The sequence below is a fragment of the Dunckerocampus dactyliophorus genome, chromosome 4, assembly GCF_027744805.1.
Source record: "Dunckerocampus dactyliophorus isolate RoL2022-P2 chromosome 4, RoL_Ddac_1.1, whole genome shotgun sequence".
Classification (NCBI taxonomy): Eukaryota; Metazoa; Chordata; class Actinopteri; order Syngnathiformes; family Syngnathidae; genus Dunckerocampus; species Dunckerocampus dactyliophorus.
This window is the reverse complement of record NC_072822.1, coordinates 32,458,495-32,478,296: the sequence shown is the minus strand read 5'-3', so window position 1 is coordinate 32,478,296 and position 19,802 is coordinate 32,458,495. Positions and strand designations below refer to the sequence as shown.

At 50.4% G+C, this 19,802-nt stretch overlaps 7 non-coding genes and 1 pseudogene across 7 annotated transcripts; 4 read left to right on the top strand and 4 right to left on the bottom strand.

Annotated features, from left to right (window-relative positions):
* The first annotated feature begins 833 nt into the window (after positions 1–833).
* LOC129180703 (U1 spliceosomal RNA) lies at positions 834–997 on the top strand. The gene has a single exon (XR_008570299.1). It is a non-coding gene; the product is annotated as a U1 spliceosomal RNA (small nuclear RNA).
* A 1,979-nt stretch (positions 998–2,976) lies between these two features.
* On the bottom strand, positions 2,977–3,184 carry LOC129180659 (U2 spliceosomal RNA; annotated as a pseudogene).
* Positions 3,185–9,975: 6,791 nt separating this feature from the next.
* On the top strand, positions 9,976–10,139 carry LOC129180702 (U1 spliceosomal RNA). Its single transcript, XR_008570298.1, has one exon. It is a non-coding gene; the product is annotated as a U1 spliceosomal RNA (small nuclear RNA).
* Positions 10,140–12,121: 1,982 nt separating this feature from the next.
* On the bottom strand, positions 12,122–12,312 carry LOC129180630 (U2 spliceosomal RNA). Its single transcript, XR_008570255.1, has one exon. It is a non-coding gene; the product is annotated as a U2 spliceosomal RNA (small nuclear RNA).
* A 1,378-nt stretch (positions 12,313–13,690) lies between these two features.
* LOC129180557 (U1 spliceosomal RNA) lies at positions 13,691–13,854 on the top strand. Its single transcript, XR_008570188.1, has one exon. It is a non-coding gene; the product is annotated as a U1 spliceosomal RNA (small nuclear RNA).
* A 1,982-nt stretch (positions 13,855–15,836) lies between these two features.
* LOC129180611 (U2 spliceosomal RNA) lies at positions 15,837–16,027 on the bottom strand. Its single transcript, XR_008570237.1, has one exon. It is a non-coding gene; the product is annotated as a U2 spliceosomal RNA (small nuclear RNA).
* A 1,378-nt stretch (positions 16,028–17,405) lies between these two features.
* LOC129180563 (U1 spliceosomal RNA) lies at positions 17,406–17,569 on the top strand. The gene has a single exon (XR_008570194.1). It is a non-coding gene; the product is annotated as a U1 spliceosomal RNA (small nuclear RNA).
* Positions 17,570–19,551: 1,982 nt separating this feature from the next.
* On the bottom strand, positions 19,552–19,742 carry LOC129180610 (U2 spliceosomal RNA). Its single transcript, XR_008570236.1, has one exon. It is a non-coding gene; the product is annotated as a U2 spliceosomal RNA (small nuclear RNA).
* Between the last annotated feature and the right edge of the window lie 60 nt (positions 19,743–19,802).

Genomic DNA, 19,802 nt, shown 5'->3' with positions numbered 1-19,802 from the left:
CAAACCAGTGTTTCGTGACCCATTCGTTATTGAAGCTCATGCGGTGCACGTCGGTCTATGCATGAAGCGGCAATAAACTGATTTTACTCAGCCACATCAGAATAGTCCTCGGTAAGCACACAATGGAGGCCACAGTCCAATGTGAATATGTTTGAAACAGTGACGTGGACTCAGTACTCCAGTCTCCCCGTGGAATGCCTGCAGCAACTGGACTATGCCACTTGCTGTCGCTGTCTTTGCTCAGCATGAAGCCACAAGAGTGGAATGTGCAACACAGCCTCACTCTTTGACATAACGAGAGTACTGTCCTTATTAATCCTATCGCCAGTATGAGCAACTACAAAAGTATTTCAGTGTCATTTGGCTTGTGCATGTGATCGCGGGAGAGCGCCGACGCGGCATAATACAGAACGCATTCCCATAATGCATTGCTCCGGCGTCAGAAGATTGCGTGGAAACTAGCTGCGGCACTCAAACTTCTGGCTAATGAAGTAACAACTCTGGTAACAACAATGTCACATTTCCTTTGTCTGTTGCCCTTCACTTTTGCTCTACTTTCTGACATTTGGACCGCAGAGACGGCGGCGTCAGGGGAAAGATGTGAAGGCGAGACGCCACCGGGAAGTGTCCAGAAGGCCAGAGCGTCCAAAATCACAAGGCCGGTCGTGGCTGTAGGAGGTGCCTCCGAACGTGTGGCGTCCGTCGAGCGCAAGGGCAGATGCTGAACTTGGACACAGGTCCAGTGCGTGTGTTTGTTGTGAAGCAGCCGATGACACCACCACTTAGCATGCTGCGTGTGTGAGAGTCTCGTCTGAGTGAGACTCGTCCAACTCATACTTACCTGGCAGGGGAGATACCATGATCAAGAAGGTGGTTCACCCAGGGCGAGGCTCAGCCATTGCACATGGGTTGAGCTGACCCCTGCGAATTCCCCAAATGTGGGAATCTCGACTGCATAATTTGTGATAGTGGGGGACTGCGTTCGCGCTCTCCCCTGATGGCGTGTTTAAAACAACTTGCAGGTGCAGTCTTGCGCAAAGCTTCTGGGCTTGCGGCCACATCCCCGTTTGCGCAAGAGCGGGGAATGACGAGCCCAGAACTTCCAACGCCTACTGGGAAGGTCTGTACGACCACGGATGACAACCACCCAGCAATAAGGCTCGCCTGCACTCAGGCGGGAAAAGTGAAATAAGAATTTCTCCAGTAGCATTCTCACCCGGACAGAGAAAGCTGTGTCGGCCAAGTGAACTCAACTTTACCGGCACACCGGAACCGCTCCCCACAGTGGACCTCAACACAGCAACCAATTCGGTCGTCGGAAACAACCATCGACCTGAAGCCGAAGCAGATCAAATTGCTGTCGTTCTCGTCAGCAGCCTTCCCAGCGCCATGGTAACTGCTTCCGATCTTCCTGTCTTGGAGGAAGGAAGGAAAGTAAGGAAAGCAGCGAGACCCTTGAAGAAGAACCATGACACGGCGAGCTTACCAGGAGACAAGGGAAGATGCAGAGTCATCCTCAAAACCGCAGCTCGCAAGGCCAACCTAACGGCTCTGCTCGGTGACGACACTGAACACGAACGACCGAAGAGCAATCCCACCGGTGAATACAAGAAGATCACGGAATGTCTTCAGAGGCCGGGAAAAAAGAGGACGGTGTAGAGTGTCACACGTGCTACCTACCGCCTGCATCCCGGAGAAGTCACACCTTGCATTTACGGACTGCCCAAAATTCACAAGGCGGGAGGTCCACTCAGGCCTGTTGCCAGCAGATTCGACTCTTCCACGGTCAGTATTGCCAAATACCCAGCCACCATTCTGGCCCCACTGCTTGGCAGTACCCCACCCCATGTCCACAGCTCCACAGACTTCACTAATGAGATTCAGACCCTCAGGTTATCTCCGGAAGAGACCCTGGTATGAGTCGACATCACCTCCCCGTTTACACCTATCTCCACCACTGCAGCAATAGACACTGGCAGAAGAAGGGCAACAGTAGCACTCCAGCCTCCAAGACACAAGCAACCTCACTCCAGAGCAAGTATATGATTTCCTGCAAATGTGCCTTAAGGGCACATGCTTGCAATTCCGTATGTGTTTCTACAGGCCAAGACATGGCTCTGCCGTGGGCTCACCGCTCTCAGCCGTTGTGGCTATCGTGTACATGGAAGACGTGGAAAGAAAACTACGGGGATCCTGCACAGGAACTAAAGACAGCCACTGCTTCCGATGTGTGGATGACACGCGGGTTTGCCAATCTTCGGACTGTGAAGTGCGGCCGGGGATGGATGGAAGCCTCAACATTGAGGTCTACGGTAAACCTACCCGCGCTGGCCCGTTCCTACGCTTGTACCGCCTTCGCACACTGGAACCCAAGCTAGGAGCTGTCAGAGCCGCAAACAACAGAGCAGAAAATAGCCCTAACCGAAGGAGCAGACACGCATTTTACAGGCTCTAACCACCTGTGGCTATCCCAAAGTGGCTCTATGTCAAATCCAGCAAAGGAAGGGCCACGACACCTGACCGCGAGAAGCAAAACAGAGGGCGGAAAGCCGCGGTCCCTTACTTGGTTGGTTTGTCGAGGAAACTCGGAAGGCTTCCACCAGACGAGACCATTTTGTCAGATTCCACCCAGCTGTCGATCACTGCGACACCCGCTGGCCCCTGGGAAGTGCGCAAGAGACCCGAGTATCAGGAGCCGGTGGAAGAGTGCAGGAGGCATGGCCGGAGAACACGCTGCTTTATGCATTGTGCTCCCTTTGTAAGGTGTTGATGCTGCTGGGAAGGCAAAGAGGGTCCACGGAGGGCGCAGACACTGTCGCAGGGCATATTTTCCACAGCGTACCGCCACCTGCTCGGGTGGCACCAAACGTAAACACTTTCATTGGTCTTTGGTGAGCATCGCACGGTATCGGGCAAAACATGCCGGATGCTGTCAAACGACCTGCGTGAAGCTGCCTTTGCTGTCAACATGAGAAGGAGAAGTGCACCGCTCCCGGAGATACTGCAATACCAGGTCGATGCGTGGAGCGGACGGCGCAAGCCCCGAGCTCAGCTCCCTGTCCCAAAAAGCAATTTAATATTTGGTCCCCAGATAGGAGACATATCAGATATTAAACTGATAAGAACAGATTTTTTTTTTTTTTTTTTTTTTTAACATGTTTATTGTCACTGTTACAAAAAATTTACCACATTTCAAAACATTTTTTAAAGATGCCTTTTAAAATTCAATTATTTACAACACCAATAATTTAAGTAAAAATAAAATCAGTAAAAATTCTGTAAAATTAAAAGTGTTGCAGGCAGCAAAATGTGTAAAATTTATACAGACCATTTTAAAAAGTCATAATAAGCTTCAGTGTCGTCTGTTGCACAGGAGTGCAGTGAGTCCTTATCAATAGTGAGTTCACCCCACTCTCCCAGACAGTAATTCTCCAGGACGCTGCCAGGACGTCCCGAGGCCCTCATCCTTCTTCATTTCTCCCTCCTTCCTCTCCCGGAGAGCCAGGCCGTCGTTGCCGAGACCTTTGCTGTGAAGCTCCGGGTGCCACCTCCGGGTGGGCACAGACGACTCTTCTTTGTGACTGTGTCCTTGGCCCGCCGCTTGCAGCTGTCAGAGTCGCTGCAGCCATTCGGATCACAGCCACGGGGGGGGTCTGTCTGTGCCTCCTTACCAGCAAGTTGCGGGAGGTCCAGATGGCGTCTTTGATAGCGGCGAGGGCGAGCCACTGCTTTTCAAACTCCTTGCAGTTTAACTTCTGGTGGCTCGCCCCATAGAGCACGAGCTGTGCGTTTAGGACCTCCCTTGCTGGCAAGTCCGGGAAATTTAGGTCGCCGGCTGTCGCCCACAGGTCTCTGGCAGCACTGCACTCCCAGAGGAGATGCCGCACCGTCTCAGGGGCACCACAACCCGGTCGGGGACAAGTTGAGTTTGCTGCCATTCCTCGGGAGTGCATAACGGACCTGACTGGGAGGACCTCGTGAGCCACCATCCATGCCAGGTCCCGAAGTCTGTTTGGGAGAGCCGGGTGGTTGACGTTGCGCCAAACATCTGTGGGCTCGCCGAGTGCGAGCCCGCGCACTGGACTCACTGGATCCCGCTCCTGCACAACAGAAACGACAGAGCGATGATTTTTTAAAACGTCAAAAGTTTCTTTTTCCAGATTAAAATGTCTTAAAAAGGTCCTTATAAAAGCATATGCTGGTGGTAAATTAAAGGAAACAGGTACAGTTTGATCTAAGGGGATCAGTTTGAGCCGTCTTAAGTAGGAGCCCATCCAGTATCGTGCCAGCGCTTTTGTTTTGGGATTACTGGATGGGCTCATCGCACTCATCAGGTGTAGGGACGTGTATCTCGCTCCAAGGAATATTTGGAGGTCTGGCACTCCTTTTCCTCCTTTTCCTTTTGATTTTTTTCATGACTTCTCTCCTCACTCTCTCCCACTTGGAGCCCCAAAGGAAGTAAAAAATGGCTCGGTCCAGGTCTACAAGAACGTTTCTTTTGGGGGTAAAAACAGAGCTGATCAATAAAAGCAGAGGTAAAATCACAGCTTTTATGATTAAAACCTTTCCTTCCAGGGTCAGCTGTCTCAGTCCCCAAAACCCCAGTCTTTGCCTAACTTTCCCTACCACGTCGCCCCAATTTGTTTCACCTCCCCCGTCCTTGCCAAATTTAATTCCCAGTATTTTTTGGTCAGTCTGTGTCACAGTCAGGGGAAGTCCCGTCTTCTCCGATTCCGTCCAGGGTCCATAAAACTGGGCTTGGGTCTTTTCTCTATTTAGTTTTGACCCAGAGGCCCGTCCATAAAAGTCAGTCAGGTCCAGTGCTCTTTTAACAGATAAAATATCCGTGCATAAAATGTTAAAATCGTCCATATATAAAATACATTTTGGTACGAGTCCCCCTGGAATAGTCGCCCCTTTAATCCATCTGTCCCTTCTCAAAATCTGTGCCAGAGGTTCTATACATAAAACATACAGGAGGGCAGATAACGGGCATCCCTGACGGACACCGCAGTTAATTTGGACTGCTTTTGTCAGATTCCCGTTAACCACAAATTTGCTGGTAATATCCCGGTACAGCAGTCCCACCCACGCTACGAATCTTTCCGGAAAACCCATTCTTTGCAGTACCCTAAAAAGGTACTGGTGCGAGACCCGATCAAAGGCTTTCTCAAAGTCTAAATTTAGGACTACTAACCGAATGTTTCTGTCTCTCGCAAGACAGATGGTGTCACGAATCAGCATGAGGCTGTCTGTGATCTTCCTCCCTGGGATGGCACAGGTTTGATCCGGGTCAATCAAGTCATCTAAAAACATGGACATACGTGTCGCTAAAAGTTTACTAAAAATTTTGCAGTCACAGTTTAAAAGGGTAATAGGTCTCCAATTTTTAAGATCGGTCTTGTCTTTTGTCTTATAAAGGAGTGTCACTATCCCTACTCTAAAACTGTCAGGTAGTCGGCTACTTTGTTCAAATTCCTTAAAAACAGCGAGTAACTCTGGTGCTAAAATATCCCAAAAAGTTAAATAAAATTCCAAGGGGAGCCCATCCTCACCTGGGGACTTCCCCTTCTTAAAAGCCACGACGCATTTATTTAACTCTTTGAGAGTAAAATCCTGTTTTAAAAGCACATTTTCGCTCACTGATTTTTCAATAAAACCTAAAACTTCTAAAATAGCTTCAGGCTTTGTATTTTTAGTTGCATAGAGTTCTTGATAAAAGCGTTCTATTGTTTCATTTATTTCAGTTGTTGTTTCCACTATGCGCCCTTCTTTATTTTGTAATTTTAAAATACCTCCTGGCTTGCTTAGGATTTTTTTAAAGAAATAGCGGGTGCATTTTTCCCCTTCTTCTATTTCTTTTTCCTTGCTCCTTAAGATAACACCTTTACTTTTGATTTTTGCTAGAGTAGCCATTTCATTTTTTACCTGCTTGATTTCTTCCTTGAAATTCAGCCCTTTTAGTGTTAAGTTAAAATAACGTTGTAAGCGTTTTTGCAGTCCTATCATGTATCTTTTTTCTTTGTAAGATTTTTTCCGTCCTGCTTGTTGAAAGAAAAGCCGGGTCCTTAACTTCACCATTTCCCACCACTGTGCTCGTGAAACATGCAAGTCTTGAAGGGTCTGCCAGTCCTTGAACCGCTCCCTGTACTGACTGACCAAGTCTTGATCTTCCAGCAGGGAGCAATTCAGTTTCCACGGACCTCTTCCCACTACCACACCCGAGGGGAGTGAGAGAGTGCAGGAGAGAATCAGGTGATCAGAGAAAAAGACAGGGGTCAATCTAGCATCAGTAGGTGGCCAATCCCGTGTGAATATGTAATCTATGCGAGAGGCTCTGGTGCTGTCGCCACTGAACCAGGTGAAGCCCTCCTCTCTAGGATGCATGGCTTTATAACAATCGTGCAGTTTGAAATCCCTACTCATGGCTTGTAATAAAACCGATGTTTTATCAACTTTAAAATCTTCTCCCGCCCCCCTTCTGTCTTTCCTGCTTAAAATGCAATTAAAATCCCCCCCCACCACTATAGGTACCCGGCCTAACATGTGGGACTGCAAGTTTTCTAAAAAATCATACCTTTCATTTTTTTCGTTAAAACCATAAATATTTAAGAGGTTAAAATCCTGTCCCATAAAAGTCAAGTGTGCTGATAGTGCTCGTCCCTCTCTCACCACGGTGCTCCCCTTCACCGTAACGTGGGGGTTGTTGATTAAAATGGCCACTCCGTCATTTTTGTTCTCATTTGACCCGCTCCATAAGGATGTTTGTGGCCACATTTCCTCCCACTGTTTGTAGCTTTTTAAAAAGGGTAAACCACATTCTTGTAATAGAAACACATCTGACTTAAAAGTTTGAAGGAAGGATAAAACACTCTGAGCTCTAACTTTCGACTTCACACTTCTCACATTGATGGTGGAGAAGGTGAGAGTCACAAGTATGATTTTTTTTTTTTTTTTTTTTTTTTTTTTTTAAAACCAATAAACAACTAAAAGGGCCTAAAAAAAATAAATAAATGAATAAAAAAACAACTTAAAATTTAAACTGTGACTAAGAAATATCTTGTGAATGAAGCTCCTCCTTCACTCCAGTTGGTGAGGGCTGGAGGGGGAGGGGCTCCCTTCCCTGTCGGCGTCTGGGTGTCGGTCTTTCCTGGAGTCTATCATTCAAAGTCCTCTTCGCCCTTGGGGTTGACTGCAAAACGATATTTAAAAAGGACAGTTCATTTGGTGAGCCTGAGGGGAAGACCCGCGGCTCCTCCATAGAACTGTCTGAGAGGACCTCTGGCCTTCCCCTCTTTTCTGATAATAGAGAAGAGTCAGAAGACAGCTCTGAAGCAAGTCTTTTGGCCTTTTGGGCATTTGGAATGGTGTCTTCTTCCACACTCTCTGATATTTCTTGGCTGCTGTCCAGGTGAGTGCACCCCTCACTTGGCAACAGGCCACTTTGAGTCGTGGTTTCCTGGGCTTCTGTAGGCTCCGCCCTCTCTCCCGCCTCACCTGATTCCTCTCCTCCAATCACAGGTTTTGGCGGGAGATTTGAATTTTCAACAGTTTCAGAGGCCTTTTGGGCCCTCACATTTTCCTCTCCTATTTCCTCATTTTGTTTTCCTTTCCCAGCCTTCAGCTTGTTGGCAAATGATTTTGGGCAGTCTCTGAAGAGATGATTTGAATCTCCACAGAGGTTGCACCTTCTGCCATTGGTACATTGTTCAAAAGTGTGACCAATTTCTCTACATTTTCGACACACAGTCTGCTGACATGCCTCTGCCAGGTGCCCGTGCTCTCCACACTTGCGGCAGAGCTTGGGCTGACCCTGGTAGTGTATGTAGCCTCGGTTTTCTCCCAGAACTATCATCGATGGGAGATGTTTCAGGCCCTGGAAGCCCTGAGGGTCCTGCCATTGTTGGATGGGGACCCTCCAGGCACAATTCCAGATGCCGTCTTCGTCTCTCACCTTCATAGCCTGGCCTTTAACCGTGCAATATCTTCCCAGCCAAAAACAAATGTCGTCTGCGGTCACTGTCTCATTAAACATTCGGACAATAACAGTTTTAGCAGCATTGTCAGTCAGTTTTTCCACATTGAACACAGACAACTGGGGTTTAGCATCCTCATACCTTTGCCAAAAATCTCTCAGAGTTGCAGCAGACTGAAAACTTACATCAAAGCCTTTGTGAAAAGGCAGTGTCAAAATGCAATTCAGATCTTCCGGTTTGAATTTCAGGGTCTGTTGGATGATTTTCCGGGAAAAGTCCAGTCTGGACATTCCAACTTCTTCACCATCCACTTGCTTGAGTGTAAAACGCACGCTGTGGTGCCTCCGCATACCGGCATGGCTAGCCGACATGATGGAGGCACCACCAGCTAAAATGAAAAAAGTATGCAATAAATACAATTAAAACAACAGATAAATAACTAAAAACCAATTAGAAAAAATTTACTTACCTTTAGTTGCTGTGAAAACAATAAAGTTATAATGCACTGTAAAGTGCCAAGAATGTCCTCCCAATGACTGGCAGAATCCTATGCCACAAAAGCATACAATTCCCCACCCGTAGGAGGTGACCGCAGTCTTAGCCAAAAGGCCGAGAAGCGATAGCATTGAAAGCTCAGAGGGGAGCATGTCATTTCTGACAAAACAAGCTAAAGTCCCGGTTGCACACACTGACTCACGACGACCTCAAACGTCAACACGCTGTTAGATGTAGTTACATATAGGCGCCTCTCTTGGCACATGTTAGATAGTGTGACCGGAGCAGACTTGTGGACTCGCTGTATCTTTTCACTCGGCCTTGGCTTTTCTTTTCCACACCCTTTTGCACACTCATTATCGAGCGGCTCCAAGCAGCTAAGACCACCGGGGCACACATAGAGGCATAGGACAGGAGGTAAAAGCTAGGTAAAAGACGTCTGACCAGAAGTGCCTCGGACTTGCTCCTGCACCCGCTTAGAAGACGAGTCCCCGCAGCTGTGTATCATTCTTCCTGGTGCATTCAACTGTTGAAATTGAGCTATCGTTTCCGAGACTTATTTGGAAGCACGAAAGATAACGAACCAAAGACTTTTGATGCCAAACGACAACCCCGCGCGCACATTGTAAACAATAAAAAGATGCACCTGTGTTGTTTTGCAGCCATAATATCAAACCAGTGTTTCGTGACCCATTCGTTATTGAAGCTCATGCGGTGCACGTCGGTCTATGCATGAAGCGGCAATAAACTGATTTTACTCAGCCACATCAGAATAGTCCTCGGTAAGCACACAATGGAGGCCACAGTCCAATGTGAATATGTTTGAAACAGTGACGTGGACTCAGTACTCCAGTCTCCCCGTGGAATGCCTGCAGCAACTGGACTATGCCACTTGCTGTCGCTGTCTTTGCTCAGCATGAAGCCACAAGAGTGGAATGTGCAACACAGCCTCACTCTTTGACATAACGAGAGTACTGTCCTTATTAATCCTATCGCCAGTATGAGCAACTACAAAAGTATTTCAGTGTCATTTGGCTTGTGCATGTGATCGCGGGAGAGCGCCGACGCGGCATAATACAGAACGCATTCCCATAATGCATTGCTCCGGCGTCAGAAGATTGCGTGGAAACTAGCTGCGGCACTCAAACTTCTGGCTAATGAAGTAACAACTCTGGTAACAACAATGTCACATTTCCTTTGTCTGTTGCCCTTCACTTTTGCTCTACTTTCTGACATTTGGACCGCAGAGACGGCGGCGTCAGGGGAAAGATGTGAAGGCGAGACGCCACCGGGAAGTGTCCAGAAGGCCAGAGCGTCCAAAATCACAAGGCCGGTCGTGGCTGTAGGAGGTGCCTCCGAACGTGTGGCGTCCGTCGAGCGCAAGGGCAGATGCTGAACTTGGACACAGGTCCAGTGCGTGTGTTTGTTGTGAAGCAGCCGATGACACCACCACTTAGCATGCTGCGTGTGTGAGAGTCTCGTCTGAGTGAGACTCGTCCAACTCATACTTACCTGGCAGGGGAGATACCATGATCAAGAAGGTGGTTCACCCAGGGCGAGGCTCAGCCATTGCACATGGGTTGAGCTGACCCCTGCGAATTCCCCAAATGTGGGAATCTCGACTGCATAATTTGTGATAGTGGGGGACTGCGTTCGCGCTCTCCCCTGATGGCGTGTTTAAAACAACTTGCAGGTGCAGTCTTGCGCAAAGCTTCTGGGCTTGCGGCCACATCCCCGTTTGCGCAAGAGCGGGGAATGACGAGCCCAGAACTTCCAACGCCTACTGGGAAGGTCTGTACGACCACGGATGACAACCACCCAGCAATAAGGCTCGCCTGCACTCAGGCGGGAAAAGTGAAATAAGAATTTCTCCAGTAGCATTCTCACCCGGACAGAGAAAGCTGTGTCGGCCAAGTGAACTCAACTTTACCGGCACACCGGAACCGCTCCCCACAGTGGACCTCAACACAGCAACCAATTCGGTCGTCGGAAACAACCATCGACCTGAAGCCGAAGCAGATCAAATTGCTGTCGTTCTCGTCAGCAGCCTTCCCAGCGCCATGGTAACTGCTTCCGATCTTCCTGTCTTGGAGGAAGGAAGGAAAGTAAGGAAAGCAGCGAGACCCTTGAAGAAGAACCATGACACGGCGAGCTTACCAGGAGACAAGGGAAGATGCAGAGTCATCCTCAAAACCGCAGCTCGCAAGGCCAACCTAACGGCTCTGCTCGGTGACGACACTGAACACGAACGACCGAAGAGCAATCCCACCGGTGAATACAAGAAGATCACGGAATGTCTTCAGAGGCCGGGAAAAAAGAGGACGGTGTAGAGTGTCACACGTGCTACCTACCGCCTGCATCCCGGAGAAGTCACACCTTGCATTTACGGACTGCCCAAAATTCACAAGGCGGGAGGTCCACTCAGGCCTGTTGTTGCCAGCAGATTCGACTCTTCCACGGTCAGTATTGCCAAATACCCAGCCACCATTCTGGCCCCACTGCTTGGCAGTACCCCACCCCATGTCCACAGCTCCACAGACTTCACTAATGAGATTCAGACCCTCAGGTTATCTCCGGAAGAGACCCTGGTATGAGTCGACATCACCTCCCCGTTTACACCTATCTCCACCACTGCAGCAATAGACACTGGCAGAAGAAGGGCAACAGTAGCACTCCAGCCTCCAAGACACAAGCAACCTCACTCCAGAGCAAGTATATGATTTCCTGCAAATGTGCCTTAAGGGCACATGCTTGCAATTCCGTATGTGTTTCTACAGGCCAAGACATGGCTCTGCCGTGGGCTCACCGCTCTCAGCCATTGTGGCTATCGTGTACATGGAAGACGTGGAAAGAAAACTACGGGGATCCTGCACAGGAACTAAAGACAGCCACTGCTTCCGATGTGTGGATGACACGCGGGTTTGCCAATCTTCGGACTGTGAAGTGCGGCCGGGGATGGATGGAAGCCTCAACATTGAGGTCTACGGTAAACCTACCCGCGCTGGCCCGTTCCTACACTTGTACCGCCTTCGCACACTGGAACCCAAGCTAGGAGCTGTCAGAGCCGCAAACAACAGAGCAGAAAATAGCCCTAACCGAAGGAGCAGACACGCATTTTACAGGCTCTAACCACCTGTGGCTATCCCAAAGTGGCTCTATGTCAAATCCAGCAAAGGAAGGGCCACGACACCTGACCGCGAGAAGCAAAACAGAGGGCGGAAAGCCGCGGTCCCTTACTTGGTTGGTTTGTCGAGGAAACTCGGAAGGCTTCCACCAGACGAGACCATTTTGTCAGATTCCACCCAGCTGTCGATCACTGCGACACCCGCTGGCCCCTGGGAAGTGCGCAAGAGACCCGAGTATCAGGAGCCGGTGGAAGAGTGCAGGAGGCATGGCCGGAGAACACGCTGCTTTATGCATTGTGCTCCCTTTGTAAGGTGTTGATGCTGCTGGGAAGGCAAAGAGGGTCCACGGAGGGCGCAGACACTGTCGCAGGGCATATTTTCCACAGCGTACCGCCACCTGCTCGGGTGGCACCAAACGTAAACACTTTCATTGGTCTTTGGTGAGCATCGCACGGTATCGGGCAAAACATGCCGGATGCTGTCAAACGACCTGCGTGAAGCTGCCTTTGCTGTCAACATGAGAAGGAGAAGTGCACCGCTCGCGGAGATACTGCAATACCAGGTCGATGCGTGGAGCGGACGGCGCAAGCCCCGAGCTCAGCTCCCTGTCCCAAAAAGCAATTTAATATTTGGTCCCCAGATAGGAGACATATCAGATATTAAACTGATAAGAACAGATACTACACTTGATCTTAGCCAAAAGGCCGAGAAGCGATAGCATTGAAAGCTCAGAGGGGAGCATGTCATTTCTGACAAAACAAGCTAAAGTCCCGGTTGCACACACTGACTCACGACGACCTCAAACGTCAACACGCTGTTAGATGTAGTTACATATAGGCGCCTCTCTTGGCACATGTTAGATAGTGTGACCGGAGCAGACTTGTGGACTCGCTGTATCTTTTCACTCGGCCTTGGCTTTTCTTTTCCACACCCTTTTGCACACTCATTATCGAGCGGCTCCAAGCAGCTAAGACCACCGGGGCACACATAGAGGCATAGGACAGGAGGTAAAAGCTAGGTAAAAGACGTCTGACCAGAAGTGCCTCGGACTTGCTCCTGCACCCGCTTAGAAGACGAGTCCCCGCAGCTGTGTATCATTCTTCCTGGTGCATTCAACTGTTGAAATTGAGCTATCGTTTCCGAGACTTATTTGGAAGCACGAAAGATAACGAACCAAAGACTTTTGATGCCAAACGACAACCCCGCGCGCACATTGTAAACAATAAAAAGATGCACCTGTGTTGTTTTGCAGCCATAATATCAAACCAGTGTTTCGTGACCCATTCGTTATTGAAGCTCATGCGGTGCACGTCGGTCTATGCATGAAGCGGCAATAAACTGATTTTACTCAGCCACATCAGAATAGTCCTCGGTAAGCACACAATGGAGGCCACAGTCCAATGTGAATATGTTTGAAACAGTGACGTGGACTCAGTACTCCAGTCTCCCCGTGGAATGCCTGCAGCAACTGGACTATGCCACTTGCTGTCGCTGTCTTTGCTCAGCATGAAGCCACAAGAGTGGAATGTGCAACACAGCCTCACTCTTTGACATAACGAGAGTACTGTCCTTATTAATCCTATCGCCAGTATGAGCAACTACAAAAGTATTTCAGTGTCATTTGGCTTGTGCATGTGATCGCGGGAGAGCGCCGACGCGGCATAATACAGAACGCATTCCCATAATGCATTGCTCCGGCGTCAGAAGATTGCGTGGAAACTAGCTGCGGCACTCAAACTTCTGGCTAATGAAGTAACAACTCTGGTAACAACAATGTCACATTTCCTTTGTCTGTTGCCCTTCACTTTTGCTCTACTTTCTGACATTTGGACCGCAGAGACGGCGGCGTCAGGGGAAAGATGTGAAGGCGAGACGCCACCGGGAAGTGTCCAGAAGGCCAGAGCGTCCAAAATCACAAGGCCGGTCGTGGCTGTAGGAGGTGCCTCCGAACGTGTGGCGTCCGTCGAGCGCAAGGGCAGATGCTGAACTTGGACACAGGTCCAGTGCGTGTGTTTGTTGTGAAGCAGCCGATGACACCACCACTTAGCATGCTGCGTGTGTGAGAGTCTCGTCTGAGTGAGACTCGTCCAACTCATACTTACCTGGCAGGGGAGATACCATGATCAAGAAGGTGGTTCACCCAGGGCGAGGCTCAGCCATTGCACATGGGTTGAGCTGACCCCTGCGAATTCCCCAAATGTGGGAATCTCGACTGCATAATTTGCGATAGTGGGGGACTGCGTTCGCGCTCTCCCCTGATGGCGTGTTTAAAACAACTTGCAGGTGCAGTCTTGCGCAAAGCTTCTGGGCTTGCGGCCACATCCCCGTTTGCGCAAGAGCGGGGAATGACGAGCCCAGAACTTCCAACGCCTACTGGGAAGGTCTGTACGACCACGGATGACAACCACCCAGCAATAAGGCTCGCCTGCACTCAGGCGGGAAAAGTGAAATAAGAATTTCTCCAGTAGCATTCTCACCCGGACAGAGAAAGCTGTGTCGGCCAAGTGAACTCAACTTTACCGGCACACCGGAACCGCTCCCCACAGTGGACCTCAACACAGCAACCAATTCGGTCGTCGGAAACAACCATCGACCTGAAGCCGAAGCAGATCAAATTGCTGTCGTTCTCGTCAGCAGCCTTCCCAGCGCCATGGTAACTGCTTCCGATCTTCCTGTCTTGGAGGAAGGAAGGAAAGTAAGGAAAGCAGCGAGACCCTTGAAGAAGAACCATGACACGGCGAGCTTACCAGGAGACAAGGGAAGATGCAGAGTCATCCTCAAAACCGCAGCTCGCAAGGCCAACCTAACGGCTCTGCTCGGTGACGACACTGAACACGAACGACCGAAGAGCAATCCCACCGGTGAATACAAGAAGATCACGGAATGTCTTCAGAGGCCGGGAAAAAAGAGGACGGTGTAGAGTGTCACACGTGCTACCTACCGCCTGCATCCCGGAGAAGTCACACCTTGCATTTACGGACTGCCCAAAATTCACAAGGCGGGAGGTCCACTCAGGCCTGTTGTTGCCAGCAGATTCGACTCTTCCACGGTCAGTATTGCCAAATACCCAGCCACCATTCTGGCCCCACTGCTTGGCAGTACCCCACCCCATGTCCACAGCTCCACAGACTTCACTAATGAGATTCAGACCCTCAGGTTATCTCCGGAAGAGACCCTGGTATGAGTCGACATCACCTCCCCGTTTACACCTATCTCCACCACTGCAGCAATAGACACTGGCAGAAGAAGGGCAACAGTAGCACTCCAGCCTCCAAGACACAAGCAACCTCACTCCAGAGCAAGTATATGATTTCCTGCAAATGTGCCTTAAGGGCACATGCTTGCAATTCCGTATGTGTTTCTACAGGCCAAGACATGGCTCTGCCGTGGGCTCACCGCTCTCAGCCATTGTGGCTATCGTGTACATGGAAGACGTGGAAAGAAAACTACGGGGATCCTGCACAGGAACTAAAGACAGCCACTGCTTCCGATGTGTGGATGACACGCGGGTTTGCCAATCTTCGGACTGTGAAGTGCGGCCGGGGATGGATGGAAGCCTCAACATTGAGGTCTACGGTAAACCTACCCGCGCTGGCCCGTTCCTACACTTGTACCGCCTTCGCACACTGGAACCCAAGCTAGGAGCTGTCAGAGCCGCAAACAACAGAGCAGAAAATAGCCCTAACCGAAGGAGCAGACACGCATTTTACAGGCTCTAACCACCTGTGGCTATCCCAAAGTGGCTCTATGTCAAATCCAGCAAAGGAAGGGCCACGACACCTGACCGCGAGAAGCAAAACAGAGGGCGGAAAGCCGCGGTCCCTTACTTGGTTGGTTTGTCGAGGAAACTCGGAAGGCTTCCACCAGACGAGACCATTTTGTCAGATTCCACCCAGCTGTCGATCACTGCGACACCCGCTGGCCCCTGGGAAGTGCGCAAGAGACCCGAGTATCAGGAGCCGGTGGAAGAGTGCAGGAGGCATGGCCGGAGAACACGCTGCTTTATGCATTGTGCTCCCTTTGTAAGGTGTTGATGCTGCTGGGAAGGCAAAGAGGGTCCACGGAGGGCGCAGACACTGTCGCAGGGCATATTTTCCACAGCGTACCGCCACCTGCTCGGGTGGCACCAAACGTAAACACTTTCATTGGTCTTTGGTGAGCATCGCACGGTATCGGGCAAAACATGCCGGATGCTGTCAAACGACCTGCGTGAAGCTGCCTTTGCTGTCAACATGAGAAGGAGAAGTGCACCGCTCCCGGAGATACTGCAATACCAGGTCGATGCGTGGAGCGGACGGCGCAAGCCCCGAGCTCAGCTCCCTGTCCCAAAAAGCAATTTAATATTTGGTCCCCAGATAGGAGACATATCAGATATTAAACTGATAAGAACAGATACTACACTTGATCTTAGCCAAAAGGCCGAGAAGCGATAGCATTGAAAGCTCAGAGGGGAGCATGTCATTTCTGACAAAACAAGCTAAAGTCCCGGTTGCACACACTGACTCACGACGACCTCAAACGTCAACACGCTGTTAGATGTAGTTACATATAGGCGCCTCTCTTGGCACATGTTAGATAGTGTGACCGGAGCAGACTTGTGGACTCGCTGTATCTTTTCACTCGGCCTTGGCTTTTCTTTTCCACACCCTTTTGCACACTCATTATCGAGCGGCTCCAAGCAGCTAAGACCACCGGGGCACACATAGAGGCATAGGACAGGAGGTAAAAGCTAGGTAAAAGACGTCTGACCAGAAGTGCCTCGGACTTGCTCCTGCACCCGCTTAGAAGACGAGTCCCCGCAGCTGTGTATCATTCTTCCTGGTGCATTCAACTGTTGAAATTGAGCTATCGTTTCCGAGACTTATTTGGAAGCACGAAAGATAACGAACCAAAGACTTTTGATGCCAAACGACAACCCCGCGCGCACATTGTAAACAATAAAAAGATGCACCTGTGTTGTTTTGCAGCCATAATATCAAACCAGTGTTTCGTGACCCATTCGTTATTGAAGCTCATGCGGTGCACGTCGGTCTATGCATGAAGCGGCAATAAACTGATTTTACTCAGCCACATCAGAATAGTCCTCGGTAAGCACACAATGGAGGCCACAGTCCAATGTGAATATGTTTGAAACAGTGACGTGGACTCAGTACTCCAGTCTCCCCGTGGAATGCCTGCAGCAACTGGACTATGCCACTTGCTGTCGCTGTCTTTGCTCAGCATGAAGCCACAAGAGTGGAATGTGCAACACAGCCTCACTCTTTGACATAACGAGAGTACTGTCCTTATTAATCCTATCGCCAGTATGAGCAACTACAAAAGTATTTCAGTGTCATTTGGCTTGTGCATGTGATCGCGGGAGAGCGCCGACGCGGCATAATACAGAACGCATTCCCATAATGCATTGCTCCGGCGTCAGAAGATTGCGTGGAAACTAGCTGCGGCACTCAAACTTCTGGCTAATGAAGTAACAACTCTGGTAACAACAATGTCACATTTCCTTTGTCTGTTGCCCTTCACTTTTGCTCTACTTTCTGACATTTGGACCGCAGAGACGGCGGCGTCAGGGGAAAGATGTGAAGGCGAGACGCCACCGGGAAGTGTCCAGAAGGCCAGAGCGTCCAAAATCACAAGGCCGGTCGTGGCTGTAGGAGGTGCCTCCGAACGTGTGGCGTCCGTCGAGCGCAAGGGCAGATGCTGAACTTGGACACAGGTCCAGTGCGTGTGTTTGTTGTGAAGCAGCCGATGACACCACCACTTAGCATGCTGCGTGTGTGAGAGTCTCGTCTGAGTGAGACTCGTCCAACTCATACTTACCTGGCAGGGGAGATACCATGATCAAGAAGGTGGTTCACCCAGGGCGAGGCTCAGCCATTGCACATGGGTTGAGCTGACCCCTGCGAATTCCCCAAATGTGGGAATCCCGACTGCATAATTTGCGATAGTGGGGGACTGCGTTCGCGCTCTCCCCTGATGGCGTGTTTAAAACAACTTGCAGGTGCAGTCTTGCGCAAAGCTTCTGGGCTTGCGGCCACATCCCCGTTTGCGCAAGAGCGGGGAATGACGAGCCCAGAACTTCCAACGCCTACTGGGAAGGTCTGTACGACCACGGATGACAACCACCCAGCAATAAGGCTCGCCTGCACTCAGGCGGGAAAAGTGAAATAAGAATTTCTCCAGTAGCATTCTCACCCGGACAGAGAAAGCTGTGTCGGCCAAGTGAACTCAACTTTACCGGCACACCGGAACCGCTCCCCACAGTGGACCTCAACACAGCAACCAATTCGGTCGTCGGAAACAACCATCGACCTGAAGCCGAAGCAGATCAAATTGCTGTCGTTCTCGTCAGCAGCCTTCCCAGCGCCATGGTAACTGCTTCCGATCTTCCTGTCTTGGAGGAAGGAAGGAAAGTAAGGAAAGCAGCGAGACCCTTGAAGAAGAACCATGACACGGCGAGCTTACCAGGAGACAAGGGAAGATGCAGAGTCATCCTCAAAACCGCAGCTCGCAAGGCCAACCTAACGGCTCTGCTCGGTGACGACACTGAACACGAACGACCGAAGAGCAATCCCACCGGTGAATACAAGAAGATCACGGAATGTCTTCAGAGGCCGGGAAAAAAGAGGACGGTGTAGAGTGTCACACGTGCTACCTACCGCCTGCATCCCGGAGAAGTCACACCTTGCATTTACGGACTGCCCAAAATTCACAAGGCGGGAGGTCCACTCAGGCCTGTTGTTGCCAGCAGATTCGACTCTTCCACGGTCAGTATTGCCAAATACCCAGCCACCATTCTGGCCCCACTGCTTGGCAGTACCCCACCCCATGTCCACAGCTCCACAGACTTCACTAATGAGATTCAGACCCTCAGGTTATCTCCGGAAGAGACCCTGGTATGAGTCGACATCACCTCCCCGTTTACACCTATCTCCACCACTGCAGCAATAGACACTGGCAGAAGAAGGGCAACAGTAGCACTCCAGCCTCCAAGACACAAGCAACCTCACTCCAGAGCAAGTATATGATTTCCTGCAAATGTGCCTTAAGGGCACATGCTTGCAATTCCGTATGTGTTTCTACAGGCCAAGACATGGCTCTGCCGTGGGCTCACCGCTCTCAGCCATTGTGGCTATCGTGTACATGGAAGACGTGGAAAGAAAACTACGGGGATCCTGCACAGGAACTAAAGACAGCCACTGCTTCCGATGTGTGGATGACACGCGGGTTTGCCAATCTTCGGACTGTGAAGTGCGGCCGGGGATGGATGGAAGCCTCAACATTGAGGTCTACGGTAAACCTACCCGCGCTGGCCCGTTCCTACACTTGTACCGCCTTCGCACACTGGAACCCAAGCTAGGAGCTGTCAGAGCCGCAAACAACAGAGCAGAAAATAGCCCTAACCGAAGGAGCAGACACGCATTTTACAGGCTCTAACCACCTGTGGCTATCCCAAAGTGGCTCTATGTCAAATCCAGCAAAGGAAGGGCCACGACACCTGACCGCGAGAAGCAAAACAGAGGGCGGAAAGCCGCGGTCCCTTACTTGGTTGGTTTGTCGAGGAAACTCGGAAGGCTTCCACCAGACGAGACCATTTTGTCAGATTCCACCCAGCTGTCGATCACTGCGACACCCGCTGGCCCCTGGGAAGTGCGCAAGAGACCCGAGTATCAGGAGCCGGTGGAAGAGTGCAGGAGGCATGGCCGGAGAACACGCTGCTTTATGCATTGTGCTCCCTTTGTAAGGTGTTGATGCTGCTGGGAAGGCAAAGAGGGTCCACGGAGGGCGCAGACACTGTCGCAGGGCATATTTTCCACAGCGTACCGCCACCTGCTCGGGTGGCACCAAACGTAAACACTTTCATTGGTCTTTGGTGAGCATCGCACGGTATCGGGCAAAACATGCCGGATGCTGTCAAACGACCTGCGTGAAGCTGCCTTTGCTGTCAACATGAGAAGGAGAAGTGCACCGCTCCCGGAGATACTGCAATACCAGGTCGATGCGTGGAGCGGACGGCGCAAGCCCCGAGCTCAGCTCCCTGTCCCAAAAAGCAATTTAATATTTGGTCCCCAGATAGGAGACATATCAGATATTAAACTGATAAGAACAGATACTACACTTGATCTTAGCCAAAAGGCCGAGAAGCGATAGCATTGAAAGCTCAGAGGGGAGCATGTCATTTCTGACAAAACAAGCTAAAGTCCCGGTT